Raw genomic sequence first — 15827 nt, 5'->3', positions numbered from 1 at the left:
GCAGCCGGGGTTCGGGGGGCGTCGTGCGCACTAGGGCCGGACACCGAGGACGCGCCGCGGCTTCCGAGTGGGGCTCTCCGGGGAGGTGGGGCGAGGGTAGAAATTCTGGGGTTTGCAAAGAGCTCCCTGCGTCGCCCAGCGGGAGCTGAGCCTCCAAACACCAGGAAAGCAACCGAAAACTGCTGTGCGCCCGCGTTCCCGCCCCCTCGCGGCGGGTGCCACGGGTCAGCGCCTCCAGGGCGCGAGCTGAAAAGTATGTTCAAGGGCTATAAAACTGTTCATAAAGTCCCTTTGACCCAGTACGCCCATGTAAGGAAGTACATTTCTAAAGGAAGGATCTGCGGGCTGGGGGGGGGGATTCAGCAGGGCTATTCAGAAAGTTCATAATGACCAAAACTTGGGAGCAGACTCATCTGACCAACAATCGAATATTCCAGACAAGCGCTGTCACACCGACAGAGAAATCTTGTTATGCAGGTTATGCAGACTCTTCTGGGTGCAGCAAATTTTGGCCAAGTATGTGAAAAGGTGTACTGGAAATCAAGTTTAAAATGCTTAAGAGCACATTAGAATTTCAAAAATAGAAAATGTCACTAATATACATGAGTCACTCTTTATAAAAGCTAGAACCTGATGCCCATAAGTAGTAAAGAGTCCAGAATCTTCTCACTGGCATAAGAAAGATAAGTGCACGGATTGGCCAAAGCCCTGAGCTTGTAAAGCGGTGTGTTCATTAGTAAGAATCCCAGGAATCTGCCTTTCCCTTTCTGGTTAAAGCCAGTCTCACTTGGGCTAAAAAGACCCCCACTGCAGCCAGATAATCACACCGGCTTCTGGTCCAAAGGTAAACCCTGTACATCCTTAGGCTGAGTTACTCCCTCAGGGCCCCATAGACGGGAGAACGAGGGAGCTAGATACACCTTAGGCATTGGAACGAAATAATTACATAGTGATTATGGATTCTTTTTCTTGGTGACGGTATAATATGCAAAGCAAAACGAATGCCACGTGCTTCTCAGGTTATAAATTAATTTTGCGATGACTGGCTGTATGTTTTGTTTGCAGAACAACGGACTGAACTCGACCTTGCGCTTTCAAGGCATGTCCGGTGCCATTGAGCTAAGTCCACGGCCCTGGCTATATCTTTTTATGGAGCTGGTGAAATAACAGAATACCATGGTCCCGAGTACTATCCACAGAAGCCTATTTAAAAAGAAGAGGAGTGATCAAGCTACATGTATGAGGCATCTTCTACAGAGAACCATTTATGCACATTAGAAAAGGTCACAGTGTAGATTTACCCATTTACAACAGTCGGCCTGCCAGAAGAAAAGACTAGTCTGTTGATAGGAGTTAAGCCATCTTTTTTCTTTCATTGCTTTTTCCAGTAGACAATCCTTGTTTTACAAAAAAGACTATAGGGCAGGGGATTTAGCTCAGTGTTTCCTGCTGTCTGCCTTGCAAGTGCAAGGTCCCAGGTTTGATCTGCAGTACCAAGAAAACAAACAAAAATGTATTCTTGTAAAAGTTCAAACAAGCCAGAAATACATAGCCTTTAACTTAAAAAATTAAGTCACTAGCACTCTGAGAGGCTGAGACAAGAGAAACTAAACTGGAGCCTACCCTTGGCAACTTAGTGAGACACCATCTCAAAACCAAAAATTTAAAAAGGGCTGGGGATGTAGCTCAGTGCTAAGGCCTGGGGTTCAGTTTCCAATGCCGAAGAAAATTGCATCTGTCTCTCTTCTCTGTGAATCTGAGTTGCCAGCCATTGCTAAGGGGTTGGTTTTGGTTTAACCTCCCTTACCTAACAATACTCCCCTCACCCTCTGACACCTCACGGTCCACACCGTGGGTCCAAGGCTGCCTCTTTTGTGTACCTGAGGCTCCTGTCCTCAGTTCTGGCTTTTCACTCGAGGGATAAGCCTGTTCCTCAGAGACTGACTGACCTGTTGGGTGCATCTTTACCCTCTCCATCCATAGACAGGGCTGTAAAGGGACTCTTGTTTTGTTTTGTTTTGTTTTGTCTTGCAACATGGCTCCTGTAATTACTTGTTGAAGAGTAATTGTTCTTTTAAGGGCTCACCAGTTCTGGACAGCACGCATTATAGAAATCATCTTCATTCTCAGAGCAGCCTTTCGCCAACGGTGACATTACTGTTCCATTCTACAGATGTTGCAACAGGGACTCGGCTGTGTGTTGGTGAAATGAATTCATGGGGTGGATGAAAACACAAACTGCGAGTGGTGCAGGGTTCACCAGTAAAACATCACAACTGCTCCCGTCTTGCTTCGCACTGAGGAACAACTCAAGCCGGCCTTGTAGTGAGATGCTTTGCCCCATATAAATCACATTTAATAAAAGAATAAAGGAGTAGCCGCTCAGTGCAAAGCTGTCATTATTTTTGTAAACTGCATTACTATAAAGGGGAACATACATGGTTTAAAGGTTAACGAAATAGTTTCATCCTGAGTTTCATTCATACTTCTCATAACACTCCCCGGGTAAAGAAAATCACTAACCCCTCTGAGTCACTTTCTTCACACACAAAACAAATAATGAAGCTTGGTGGTCACTAACTCTCCTTAAGATCTCCAGATGAAAGATTCCGTCTTCATCCAGGGCCAATTATTCAGCAGCCAGCTAGGAAGGGGAGCGATCTGGTCATGGCTCGGATTCGGACTTAATGGGAGGTCACTGCAAAAACAGATGCGAGAGAAAAGTGATCCCAAGAAATGTCCGGGGCCCCCAGAAAACCCAGGCTGACTGTGGTTCTGCCGGTTGGGCAGGAACCCTGGGTCAGTCCTATGTTTCCCGCCCCGGAGACAGGCTGACCTGGCTCCGGCTGCTCCGAAGTCCGTGCTGGGCTTCTGTGGGCGGGCGAGACCTTGGCCAGAACCCGGCTTCCTCGGAGCCCGGCGCCGCCCCTTTCCGGGCTTTCTGCCCCCCTCGGCTTTTCTTCACAATGGTCCAGGCTGGGTTCGCCCTCCCCGGCCACAGGGCCCACCCGACCAGCCTCCCCTTCCCCGCTGTTTTTGGGTCAGGGACCCAACCACCCCTGAGTCTGAACCCGCTGCAGTGTTTAAGAAACTATGGGAAGACCGACGTTTCTGTGTTTCTTCCGGTGCTTCTGATATCCAAGGACTTGGGCCTGATACATGTTGGGAATTTCTTGTTTCCTTTTGCAGACATCTATGAAGAGCTTGTTCCTCCTGCCTCTGCCACACACTTCGGCCCAAGGTGACTCCACGCGGCAGGTTGCGCTGTCCGGGGAAGTCATCCCATTCCGCCTCTCTCTGCGCTCCACCACCCTGTCAGGACCCTACACCCTGTTCGCCTCCTAATTTCAACCTGAGCACTGTGCGAGTTCCTCAGTAGACACCTAAAGGGCTTCAGTGTGGGTTGGTCTTACAGAGGTTTGGCAGTCAAGAATCACTGATGGGGTCAGGAGTGGTGGTACACGCTGTAATCTCAGCGTTCTGGAAGGCTGAGGCAGGAGGGTTGAGAGTTTGAGCCCAGCTTAGGCGGTTTAGCGATTTACGGAGGCCCTGTCTCAAAATAAGAAGTGGCCTGAGAACGGAGATGCAGCTATGTAGCTCAGTGCAAACAGCCTGGGTTTAATTCCTAGTATGGGGAGAGGAGAGCATCATTCACTGAATAGCTGCTCAGCATTTAACGACTGAACGAATGCAGACAGGAAGTCTGAGAAAGCACAAGTGTCTGAATTCAAGCATGCAGTGCCCACAGAGGGACAGGGATCAAACTGGGATGGGGGCGGTCGTTCTGCTGACCAAGGAGAACAGAAGTCACTGGTGGGGAGGCTGCGAGGGGCGGAGGACAGTCTGGGGCACAGCTGTAGGCTGTGGTCTGCGAAGCTAAGACCCCAAGGGAAGAAGACCCTGTATCACATCCTCCCTTCTGCTCCCTGTGGTTCCTTCCTTCAAAGGTCATTTGTCAAACCAGGGACGAGGGAGATTTATTGGGTGAGGGAATCATTTTGTAAGGGATATTTTGGGCACTGCTCAAATCTCGTCTCATTCCTGTTGCTATCTTCCTTGCACTGTAAATTCTGTTTGCTGTCAAGCTGAAAGCAAGACCGTCCAAAGTACGTGGTTTTAAAAAATTACTACAAAAGCAAAAAAAAATTTTTTTTAGTGAGCCTTGAGCAAGAATATATACTCTGGAGGATTGTAGGCAGTAAGTCAAAAGCACTTTTTAAAAGAGGTAAAAATTAACAGCAAGAAGAATAATGTAGCGGCCAGGCGTGGTGACACATGTCTACCATCCCAGCACTCGGGAGGCTGAGGCAGGAGGGTCAAAGTGACTTTGAACCCAGCCTGGGCTACGTAGTGACTTTAAGAGTGAGAGCAGCCTGAAATACACAATGAGAAAAAAAAAGAACAAAAGAAAAGACTAATGCAAAGCGACTCTAAGGGAAGTGTATAGGCGCAGCTAGCTGGAGGCGTCTAGACACACACGTTCTCTCCTCCCTGGACTCTGTTTCCCCAGATATTGAGCAAAGCAGTTAGAGCAGTGGTGGCTGGACAGGTGCAGCCCCAGTGGCTGCTGTTTCACTGCTCTCTCCAGGGGCTGGGAACAGCATACCTGGGAGGCCACAGGACAGCACATGCTCTCTGGCTTTAGCTTCTCGGATCCCTGTGCCCTTCATGGCCTCTGGTACAGGCTCTGGAGAACCGAGGCAGCTGCTCTGTGCTGGCCGGAGATGAAAGGACCCAGCGCCAGCTGGGACAAAGCAGGGTAGAGTTCACCTGGACGTGCACCAGCCTCACTGCCACTGCTGGGAACAGGACCTCTCAAGGTCCCAGGCTGGGGTGGCTCTCAGAACATGTGTCTCTCCGGGTAATAATTCTGGAATGTTCTTCTGTGGTTTGTGTTCTTCTCCAGCCCAAAAACATTGGTGTAGCCAGGCATAGTGGTGCAAGCCTGCCATCCCAGCACTCTGGGAGGTTGAGGCAGGAGGATCTCTTGAGAACCACCAGGGCAATCTAGCATCTTAACAAGATCCCGTCCCAAAAATTTAAAAAGCGGGGAGGCTAGGGGTGCAGTATGTTCTCCAGAGACACTGTCCTGAGGGACACAGGTGTGGCTACTCTAGTCTGGATGCAGCAACATCTGTCCCCCTCTTCAATCCCATCCCAGAGCTCTGAGGAGCCTGCAGAGAAGAAGCTGCCTCAATACGCAGCAGCCAGTGTGGTTCCTAAATACAGGGCCCAACACAGCGCCTTGGGAAATATTTCTCTGGGAACTAAAATCCAGACTTTCTAGTGGCCAGTAAGGCCTGCCTGTGGTGCCCACCTCAGAGCTACGCCTCTGTGCGCCCCGAATTCCACCCGCCGAGCTGAGCTGCAGTGGCCAGTGACGATGGTGGTAACGGTGGGCATGTGGATTTTGCAGAAATACAACCCAGAGAAGAAACAGAAGGGAAGGGAAGGAAGAAGGAGAAACAGAAGAGGCGAAAAGGGGAAGAGAAAGCCCAAAGCAGGAAGATCACCTGAAAGACCCTCGGCTCCAGGTCAAAGGCATTCATAAAATTTAAATTACACTGTTGGGATTTAGCTCAGTGGTTCCGCTGCCTTCCTTGCAAACACAAAGACCTAAATTTGATCCCCGGTACCAAAAAAAATTTTTTTTAATTATACTCATCATTTGCTTTTTGTTTTAGGCCCATAAATTAGGCGTTTCCCCACTCTAGAGCCTGGCTCCTACCCTCTCTGCATCTTCACTGATGAGTAGAGTGTACATCTTTCCAAGCTCTGGGGCCTCCCCAAGTCCTGGAGAAGAATCTGTTACCCATCACGCTGTGTTCTCCTAGCACAGTCGCCAGCCCTCTCTTGATTCCATCTCCATCTGCCTTCCCTGCATGTGGCACAGCTGTCATCTGTTCGCACCACTCAGTGCCAGCATGGGTTGGAGGCAAGAGGCATACAGGTCAAAAAATAAAATAGGCAAGCGCGGTGGTGCGGGCTTCTAACTCTAGCACTTGGCAGGCTGAGGCAGGAGGGTTGCCAGAGGTTCAAGGCCAGCCCGGGCTACAGAGTGAGTTCAAGGCCAACCTGAAGTTTATAATGAGAGCGTGTCTTCAAAAACAAATTTTAAATATTTATGTATAATAAAATAAAGACATGTGCCTATCCTCCGGGCTTCTGGGAGTCTTGGGTGACACCCTGGACTCTTCCCCAGCATTAGGTGGGGACTCAGGCATGAACTGGCCTCCCCTGAGTCTGCCTGCAAAACCAAAAAGGAAGGAAGTATAGGTATTCTCTGTTCCCAACACTTTCGACCTCAAGGATCCGACCACTCTGTGCTCAGTCGGAAAGGACCTGAGAGTAGGGCCCTGGGTACCAAAGGCAACTGACCGCATAGCAGCTCCTCCAGAGAAATGCTTTTTTTTTTTTAGATAAGGTCTTGTCTATGTAGCCCAGGCTAGGCTCAAATTCATGGCGATCCATCTGCCTCAGCCTCCTGAGCCCAACACTGTGCCTTGGGAAATATTTCTCTGTGGACTACAATCCAAACTTTCTAGTGGCTAGTAAGGCTTGCCTGTGGTGCCCACCTTAGAACTACGCCTCTGGGCAGGCGTGCACGACCACGCCTGTCTGAGAATCTTGTTTTACAGCTCTGACTGTTGGTTCACAGGTGAAGTTTGCCCTCAGCACACCCTGGCACTCCATGCCTCTCATCTCGTTCAAATGTCACTTCCTGAGCACTGTGATATAAAGCGTAGCCTCTCCCATGGCAGTGTCCCCTTCCAACTTTTCTGACTGTATTTTTTTTCTAAACTAATTATCACTATAGATAAACTAACTTAATCACATGTAAACTAATTATCATAAACTAATTATCATTCCATAACCTAGGGTTGGGTTATCATCCACGTCTCCCAACCCCCCAACATGTAAACCCACGGAGGTTAGATTTGTCTGTCTGTTTTTTATCTATTTATTTATTCTGGTAGCGGGGATTGAACTCAGGATCTTGTGCTTGTGAGGCAGGTGCAGCACCACTGAGCTAACTCTCCGGCCCCTTGTCTGGTTTGATCCCCGCTGTAGGTGGGGAGAGTATGTTCCTGGTATCTCTAAGCCGTCCATGGGGGAAGCTTACTCGTCAACTTGATTGGCTTGGGAACTGCCCAGGGGATGAGTAAGGCACATTTCTGGAGGTGTCTGCGTGGTCATGGAGGCGTGACCTTGGGCACTACATTTAGTTCCTGTCCCCTTCCTCTCTGGTGCTGTCCCCTCCTGTGCTTCCTGGCCACCATGAACTGAGCAGCTCTGCTCCCCGATGTCCTTCTGCCATGATGCTCCTGCCTTGGGGCAGCTGACCATGGACTGAATCCCCTGAAACCGTGAGTCAGATCTGACTTCTTCTCCTGTAGGCTGCATATTGCGTCCCCATAATGGAAGAGCCGACTAATACACGTCCATGATTGAATAAAGCATGCATGAATAACTTAGTTATTTGGATATTTAAATATTAAAATCAGAAAACTATATGAAAATTTTAAACAAAACATTTAATTCACTGGCAGATAGAGGATTTGCTTTTTTCTTGAGACAGAGTCTCACCGTGTACTGGTCTTGAACTCACTAGGTAGCCCAGGCTGGCCTTGAACTTGCAGAGACTCTCCTGCTTCATCCTCCGAAATACCTGGCATTGCTTGTTTTTTTCACAGTCACAGTTTTGTGTGTGTGTCTGTGTACGGATGTGGTGGGAATTAAACCCAGGGCTTTTGTACTGAGCTACAATTCCCAGCCCTTTTTCAATTTGTGTTTATTTACTTTTTTATTTTGAGACAGGGAATCACTAAGTTGTTAAATTGCCCCGGCTGGGCATAAACCCAACATCTCCCTGCCTCGGCCTTCCACAGTGCTTGGGATTACAGGTGTGCGACACAGTCACATTTCAACAGCGCTAAAGCACCAAGTATTCCACATGCGAGCACACACACAGATGTGATGTTTTGGACCCTCCCTCCTGGTAACCTATTTAGATCTTATCAGCGCTCTTATGTAAAGTTTCTGCAAGCCTGGTCTGTGCCTCCCTCAGACGTTTCTTAGAAGTAGGAAATGATGACACTGATTAGAAATGATAGTGATTTCCCACAAGTCAACCGCAAATCAATATTTAGCCACTCTTCATCACAATGCGGGAGGCGGATAGCCAACCCTGGCAAGTCTACCGGCCGCACAACCAGGCAACTCTGGCAAGTGACTTAACCACAAATACCCGGCTCAGACGTCTTTCTCACAGGACTTTATCAGCTCTAAAGTATGTACAGTTTTAGGTTTTTTTGGGTCCCAGGGATTGAACTGAGGACCTTGCACTTACGAGGTAGGCTGCAGCACCGCTGAACTAAATCTCCGGCCCCAAGTATGTACAATTGCAAGGCATCATCATTATTTTGCTGAGAAGTAAAAAAGTACATTATACAGCACCGGAAATAGGCATGGCATCTTCAACACTCAGGACTCGGGGAACACCTAGTATCAGTCTCGCTGTCACTGCCAACTTCACTATTGTGTAACCGCTGCATGACCTCCAGGGGACATCAGTTTCATCGTGCACCCAGAAAACCAAATAAATAAAAATCTTCTGCCTCATTCCAGCAGGGTGGGAGGGTTCTTTCTCTGATCAGAACTGCCAGGGTCTGTAGCAGTACATCCGGCTGCTTTGAATCCATCTGGAAGATGTAAGAGTGAAATTTCAAACCTCCTTTATTCACACACTCATTCATTGATTGGATTTAACTTTTTTTTTTCTTCAGCACTGGGGGTTGAACTCAGGGCCATCACACTGACCTACACCCCCGGGGCTCTTTCATTTTTTTGTTTTGTTCTGTTTTGGTTTGGTTTTTTGAGACAGGGTCTCACTATGTAGTTGAGACTGACCTGGAACTTACTATGTAGCCCAGGCTGGTCTTGAACTCACAGAGATCCTCCTGCCTCAGCCTCCCAAGTGCTGGGATTACAGGCGTGCACCACCACACCCGGCTTTTACTTTTTGTTTTGAGACAGGATCTCACTGAGTTGCCCCGGCTGGGCTTCAATTTGTAATCTTCCTGCCTCAGCTGGCTGGTTAGGCTGTCACTTCGATGCCTTCTCAAGAGGAGAGAGTGGCCCCTCCAGCCTGTGTCACCTCGTGAAGAAGCCTCCTCCAGGGACTGGGCCATGACTGTGACAGCTGCAGTGGGTCAGCCCCTTGCAGAATCTCCGTATGGACAGGCACAACGGGGTCTTTGTCTGGCTGGTCAGGATCTGTAAGGCCGGCCTCGGCTCTGCCCACCCGGCTGGGACACACTCTCTCCTGTGCGAAGGTCAGTGCTTGTCTCTCCACAGCTGTCCCGGGAGGGAAGCGGAAGGCCACCAGAAATGCTACCCTTTTGCCGTCACAGTTAGTGAGCTGGCTGCACCAGTGGCTTCCTGCACAGGGACCACCTGGAGCTTTTCAACACACCCTTCGCCCTCTGCCCTACTACTGCCCTTATTTTCTGCCTGGGACCTTCCGGTTTCTGGAATAAGTAACCATGGAAATGCCCACTTCCTGAAGGGGGAGTAGGGGCGCTCTCTGTGGCTGAGCAGCAGCCTGACAGTGGCGTACTTTGCAAGCACAAGCAATGGGTACACAGGCACATCAGGCTGACCTTGAACTCATGATGATCCTCCTGCCTCAGCCTCCCTAGTGCTGAAATTATAGGTGTTCACCCCCATATTGGGCTTGAGTTTTGTGTTTTGTAGTCCAGGGATTGAAACCAGTCTACTAGTGAGGCACATTCCCAGCCTGAATTATTTTTGTATTTTGATACAGGGTCTCCCTGAGTTGGCTAGGCTGGCCTTGAACTTCTGATCCTCCTGCCTCAGCCTCCTGAATCGCTGGGATTACAGGTGTGCAGCACCACAGCTGGCTCTTTGCTTTCCTTTTGATGCCTCTCTTCTAGTCCAGCTTCTCACAGGATGGTTCTCTGCCAAACCCAGATCTATTCCCCATCTCACAGAAAAGTGCTGACAACTTAGAATGCACAATGCATAAGTTATATAAATACACACTCCTGAACAAATGTGCTTAATCACCTAAAAGATCTTTAGGACTTTTTATTTTATTAATTTATTTTTTATGGCACTGGGGATCAAACTTGGGACCTTGTGCTTGTAAGGCAGGCAATGGCAACACTGAGCTAAATCCCTGGCCCAAAAGAGTAGCCATTGTTTGTTTGTTTTGGAGTGGGGGATCAAATTCAGGTCCTTATGCTTGCAAGGCAGGCAATGGAACCCCTAAGCTAAATCCCTGGCCCTCTTTGGGTTTTTTTGTTTTTGTTTTTGTTTTTGTTTTTTTTTAAGACAGGGTCTCACTATGTAGTTGAGACTGCCCTGGAACTCACTATGTAACCCAGGCTGGTCTTAACTCACAGCGATCCTCCTGCCTCAGCCTCCTGAGTGCTGGGATGACAGGCGTGCGCCACCACACGTGCACCACCACACCCGGCATCTTTGGGACTTATTTAAAAGGGCATCATACTGTACACAATGGTATATATCCACTTTTTCTTAGTCAACCATATTCTTTAGTTTGCTATCCCAATCACCTGAGAAAACTCTGATTTTAATAACTGTATATTTTATGATTTGAGAAATAACATTTTCATCACTCCCACTATTTCTAGCCACTGTGAACAATACTATAACACATGCATGTGCGCACACACATCCACACACCCCTGTATTGTATTGATTTCTTCGCAACAGATCTTCAAGAATAGGATTAGGCCTCATTCTAGGTTAGAATGGGCTCTGTTGATTTGTTTCCCTATGTGGCTAAAATTGAGACACAGGTAAGTCACGCTTCCATTACCGCAAATGAATTACAGTGGCGACAGTGAGACCTGTGACGTTTTGCTCAAGAATGATGAGCAATGGGCCAGGGATTTGGCTCAGTGGTTCCACCGCCTGCCTCGTAAGTACAAGGTGCCCAGTTCGATCCCAGGTACCGAAAAGAAAAGAATAATGAACAATGTTGACTTTCAGTATCAGAAATGAGTGACTAAGGAATAACACAGAGATTCTAGATCATGTTCCACGATACCATTACTACATACAACTCAGATTCTAGGCTCCTAAAGTGTAAATTGCTGGAAGGAATTTGCCTATAAAATCCCAGGAGTTTCGAAGTTGTCACTGTCCATAATTCCAATGGAGATAAAAGAATTTCGGGTTGATGGGATGACTGGACTAAGCCTCAGTTCTTTGAAAAAGGGTCATCTTGAAGACAAGAGAACCTCGTTAAAGTGGCCTTGATGAGTACTGAAGGAATTGCATGTGAAATTCCTTAAATAAAAATTTATTTCATTTTTAAAAATAGGATTTCTGGGTAAAACAGATATGGCCAGCAACATAGAGATATATATTTGGTACTGGGGAATGAACCCAGGGCCCTTGCACTGCTCTATATCCCCAACCGTTTACATTTATTATTATATTATATTTTATTTTTTATCTTTTGGTACTGGGGATCGAACTCAGGACTTTGCATTTGCGAGGCAGGCGGTGGAAACACTGAGCTAAACCCAAGCCCTTTTGTTATGTTTTAAATAAACAATAATATTTACTATTTAATATTTTGAGTCAGAGTCTTACTGCATTGCTAAATTGCCAGGATGGGCTTGAACTTGTGATCCTCCTGCTTCAGCCTCCCAGAGTGCTGAAATTGCAGGTGGATCTCACCACTTCCAGCTTCTCTTTTTTTCTTTCTCCACTGCTCTTCTCTCTGTCTCTTCTCTTTTCCTTCTCCTTTTGTCCTGGAGCTCAAACCTGCAGTTTCAGGAATGCTAAGCATGTGCTGCTCCCCAGCCCCACAGTGTTTTCACTGTGTACCAAGGCCTGTTGCAAAGTAAAAGCTCAATAAAGTGGTATCTGCTGCTGTCATTGTTAGCAGGGTGTTGTATTTGAAACTTCAGGCGTTTATCGGTGCCTGCTAGGATAAGCTGCTTCTGCTGTGAGGACACAGGTTATCTGCAATCAGCCAGCTAACAACTGTCCTTCGCTTGCGTGTCCAAAGCCAAGCGGAAACAGGACTTCACTGGAAAACTAAAACAGCCGCAAAAGTTAGACTCCTCACTTCCTCCTGGCCATTTCGAATCCATTTCTTCCAGGCGGCAGGAGCTCACAGGCCTAAGGCTTCCCTCCCAGACTCCAAATTCTCATTTTAGACTTTGCAAAAATTCTTATCAGCTTCTTTGCATATCTGATTTAAAAACAAAAAGGCTCCTTTAAGAGTTTGCCCCTGGCAGAGAAGCAGCAGGGCAGCTCCTGAGCCCTGGAACTGAATGGGCTCAGTGTCCGCTGGCCCAGTGGGCCACTCTAGGGTCCCCTTGTTCTCCCCGGCCACTCCCAGCACAGACTGAGGTCGTGGCTCTCAGAGAGAGGCAGTTTCACAGCTTTGCCGGGTGGGTCCTGGACACCCAGCGGGCCTCTGCCCCCAGCGTCACAGCCGGGCGGAAGTCTGACCCCAGCCTGCAGTGGAATCTCAGGAGCTGGCTGAGGGCCAGGGGCTGGGCCTGGACTCCGCCTGCAGCTGGGAATGGCAGCAAGGCTGTCCCGAGACAGGAAGTAGAACTCTCCCTCCATCCGCTGCTTTGTTCTCTTTTTGTCTGGACACCGGTGGGCTGGGGAGGCCGTGGGGGTCCAGGTAATGTCCCGATCAGAACTGGCAGTCTGGGCACTGTGTCCACACAGGAAGAACACCCTTCAGCCTGCCCAGGCTCTCTCCCGCCAGTTCTTTTTTATTTAGGGGGTTTTGAGACAGGGTCTCCTGCATTCCAGGCTGGCCTAGGACTCAGGGCTACCCTCCTGCCCCAGCCTCCTCCCCAGGTGACAGGTGTATTCCACTGCACCCCGCAAGACCGACTTTTGACCCCACAATAACCCGCTGGATAGAATTCTGCTCTCCTGGTTCGATCCTTGTGGCCTTTGTGGCCCTATAACCTGTGGATTTCCCCACTCTGCTCGTAACCTCTCCAGGCTCAGGCTGTGCTGCTCCCCACCCCAGGACCTTGGGGCTCCTCATGATGGGGTCACTGGCTCAGTCTGCAGGTGGAGGCCGCTGCAGAACTCAGTCAGATGGCAGAAAAAGCTGATCCACACTTCAGTTCCAATGTCTACTTTCCTTCCTGGTGGCTTCTACTTAAGGTTCTGTATTTAAGATTTTTTTTTTTTTTTCTTTTGGGACAGGTCTCACTGAAGTTCAGGCTGGCCTCGAACTCACTATGTAGCCCAGGCTGGCCTCGAACTTGCAGCGCTCCTCCTGCCTCAGCCTCCCAAGTGCTAGCTAGAATTACAGGCATGCACCACCATGCCCGGCTCTCCTGGTTGCTTCTATATCCATTATGTCTTTTAAAGTATCGGAGGGCTGGAGATTTAGCTCAGTGGTGGCGCCACCTGCCTTGCAAGTGCGAGATCCTGAGTTCGAACCCCAGTACCAAGGGAAAAAAAAGCATCGGAGGCCTGATCTTTACCTGTGCAGCATCTGCTCCATTTACCTGTGCAGCATCTGCTCCAGCCAAGGCCAGCCTGATATCCACAGTGTCCAGGAAAAGAGTGAGGCTGTGAGGCTCAGGGGGAGCTCTTAGTCCAGGCTGGATATTCGCATGCAACCTCTCGGTTGAGGCTGCCCAGGATGGTTGGTGGCCGATGGAGGAGTAAGTAGTCAGAGGTGAAAGGTTTGGAGGAGGGAGGGTGCCTGTCCTGGGATCTGGGGGGGTGGGCAGCAGTGATCCATACTCATGGTGTGGTGGCCGTGTGGCAGCACTGGCTGGTGGTCCCTGGTCACAGCTAGGGCTGGGGTCAGAAGGGCAAAGGAAGAGGCATTTCAGTAAGCAAGGAATGGTGTGACTAAAGGATCCACCGCAAGGCTTGAGCTAGAATCTTTACAAGCTGGGGACTTCCGAAGACCAAACCTGCTACTCCTGGAGGGCAGAAATAGCCACGAGCTGCCTGCGTTCAGCAGCTCAGGGCTAGCTGAGTTGGGCCAGACGCAGCCATGGATGCCCTGGGAGCCATGAAGCCCCAGAATGGGACGCAATCGCAGGGATCCGGGGGTTTGCTGAGAGCTGTGGCCAGAGGCTCAGTGTTCCCAAAGTGAACGAGATCAAGGGGACATTTGTGGCTTATTGAAAAATCTAACCCAAGATATCATTTCTCGCATCATATCTCAAAAGAAGAGCAAAGAACAATAACAAAAGAGAATTTTAACTGGGTGTGGTGACACGGGCCTATAATCGGAGCATTTGGGCGGCTGAAGCAGGAGGATCTCCACAAGCTGGAGGCCAGCTTGGGCTACATAGTGAGTTCAAGAGAATCCTGAGCTGCATAAAAAGCTGTCTAAATAAATAAATAAATAAATAAAAGAGAGAATTTTAAAAATCAGATAAGCTATATGTAAGTCCTTCATCTTTTTTTTCTTTTGGTACTGGGGATTGAACTTGGGCCCTTGTGCTTCGTGAGGCAGGCAGCGGATCCACTGAGCCAAATCTCTGACCCCATGAGTCCTTCATTTCTGCATTTATCCCTGCTGCTTGTTTGAGCAGTATTCTCTCAAAAGCTTTTCAAGCACTAGGAAGACAGCAGGGAGCAAAACCACAGGGTCCTAGGCCCGTGTGCCCAGTCCAGGCGGACAGGAGGCCATAGGAGAAGGAGCCCATGAGCGAGTCTGACCACGTTGAGCTCCTGGCCCTGCGCTGCGTTGTGTGGAAGGCACTGGGCCCCATCGGAGAAGAGGACAGGCGGGGCGAGGTCTCAGCAACCCCGAGGATCTGCCCAGCACAATGGGGTGGAGGTGGTGCTTAAGCCACTGCAGGAGACTTCGGAAAGCAGGACTTGGAGATGATGCGCAGCCTGGGCCCAGGCTTCCTGTGGTGGGAACTGTCGGGCGTGTGTGAGTCACCAGTGTACCAGGCAGGTGACGCCTGTGTCTGCTGCCAGCGTGGGCCCGGCTCGGTGCTGCTGTCTGACTTTGATCCTGGCCTCCCGCCCTCCCTCCGTGGTGGAGATCCGGGCCTGAGGGCCACAGCAGCAACTCAGCAGGTGGCAGAGGCAAGTGCTGCTTCTCCCTGAGGAGAAAACCGTCAACTCACACACAAGAGCAGCCAGAAAAATCCCAGAAGGTGTTTGGAGATCCTAAAATAGAGCAGGGCTTGAAGGTCACATAGACGAGGTTACTGAAATATATGAATGTTTAAATTTTAAAGATTTATTACAGCAAGACACACATGGCCATGGACCGCCCCTTTTCTCCCCAAAATCCTCCCCCTCGCTTTGAACACGCTCCTCCCACCATCCTCGCCACTTCCTGCAGCAGCTCTGGGGTCCTCTTTCCTGAGGGTCTTTACCAGGTGTGATCACAAATACAGCGACTGCTGCTGCCGAGCGCCACCCCGCAGAAAGGCAGCTCGTAAACACACGACGCTGTGTCCTCATCCACCTCAGTCACCGGACCTGGCACTTCCGGCTCTTCCTGAAGTCACAATGACCATAAAAGGGAGACGTTTTGAATCCACTCACCACATGGAGGCAGCCAGGACAGCGCAGGAAGTGGCGAGGACGACGGGAGGAGGGTGTTCTGAGCCAGGGGAGGATTTGAAGGGGGATTCATGGTGACGTGTCGCTGACTGCAGTGCATGTCTAAAATGCAAGCCTTCCCTGTGTTTTCTGACCATCCAAGCACGCACAGGCACTAGTACCAAACTGGCTGGCAGGTCTGGGGCTGTACTGTGTTGCACAAGACACAGAGCCGTGAATGGCAGCGTGACTTCCCATGG

At 49.5% G+C, this 15827-nt stretch overlaps 1 long non-coding RNA gene and 1 other non-coding gene across 2 annotated transcripts; both read left to right on the top strand.

Annotated features, from left to right (window-relative positions):
- Positions 1–6: 6 nt before the first annotated feature.
- Positions 7–2385, top strand: LOC104865518. The gene is made up of 3 exons (XR_781187.2): positions 7–253; positions 1066–1237; positions 2174–2385. It is a non-coding gene; the product is annotated as an uncharacterized LOC104865518 (long non-coding RNA).
- Positions 2386–10780: 8395 nt separating this feature from the next.
- On the top strand, positions 10781–10909 carry LOC117283411. Its single transcript, XR_004514385.1, has one exon. It is a non-coding gene; the product is annotated as a small nucleolar RNA SNORA1 (small nucleolar RNA).
- The last annotated feature ends 4918 nt before the right edge of the window (positions 10910–15827 follow it).

Source organism: Fukomys damarensis, unplaced genomic scaffold (assembly GCF_012274545.1).
Source record: "Fukomys damarensis isolate Sample0158 unplaced genomic scaffold, DMR_v1.0_HiC HiC_scaffold_25, whole genome shotgun sequence".
NCBI classification, from domain to species: domain Eukaryota; kingdom Metazoa; phylum Chordata; class Mammalia; order Rodentia; family Bathyergidae; genus Fukomys; species Fukomys damarensis.
Note: the sequence above shows the minus strand (reverse complement) of the source record. Positions and strands in the feature narration are given on the sequence as shown.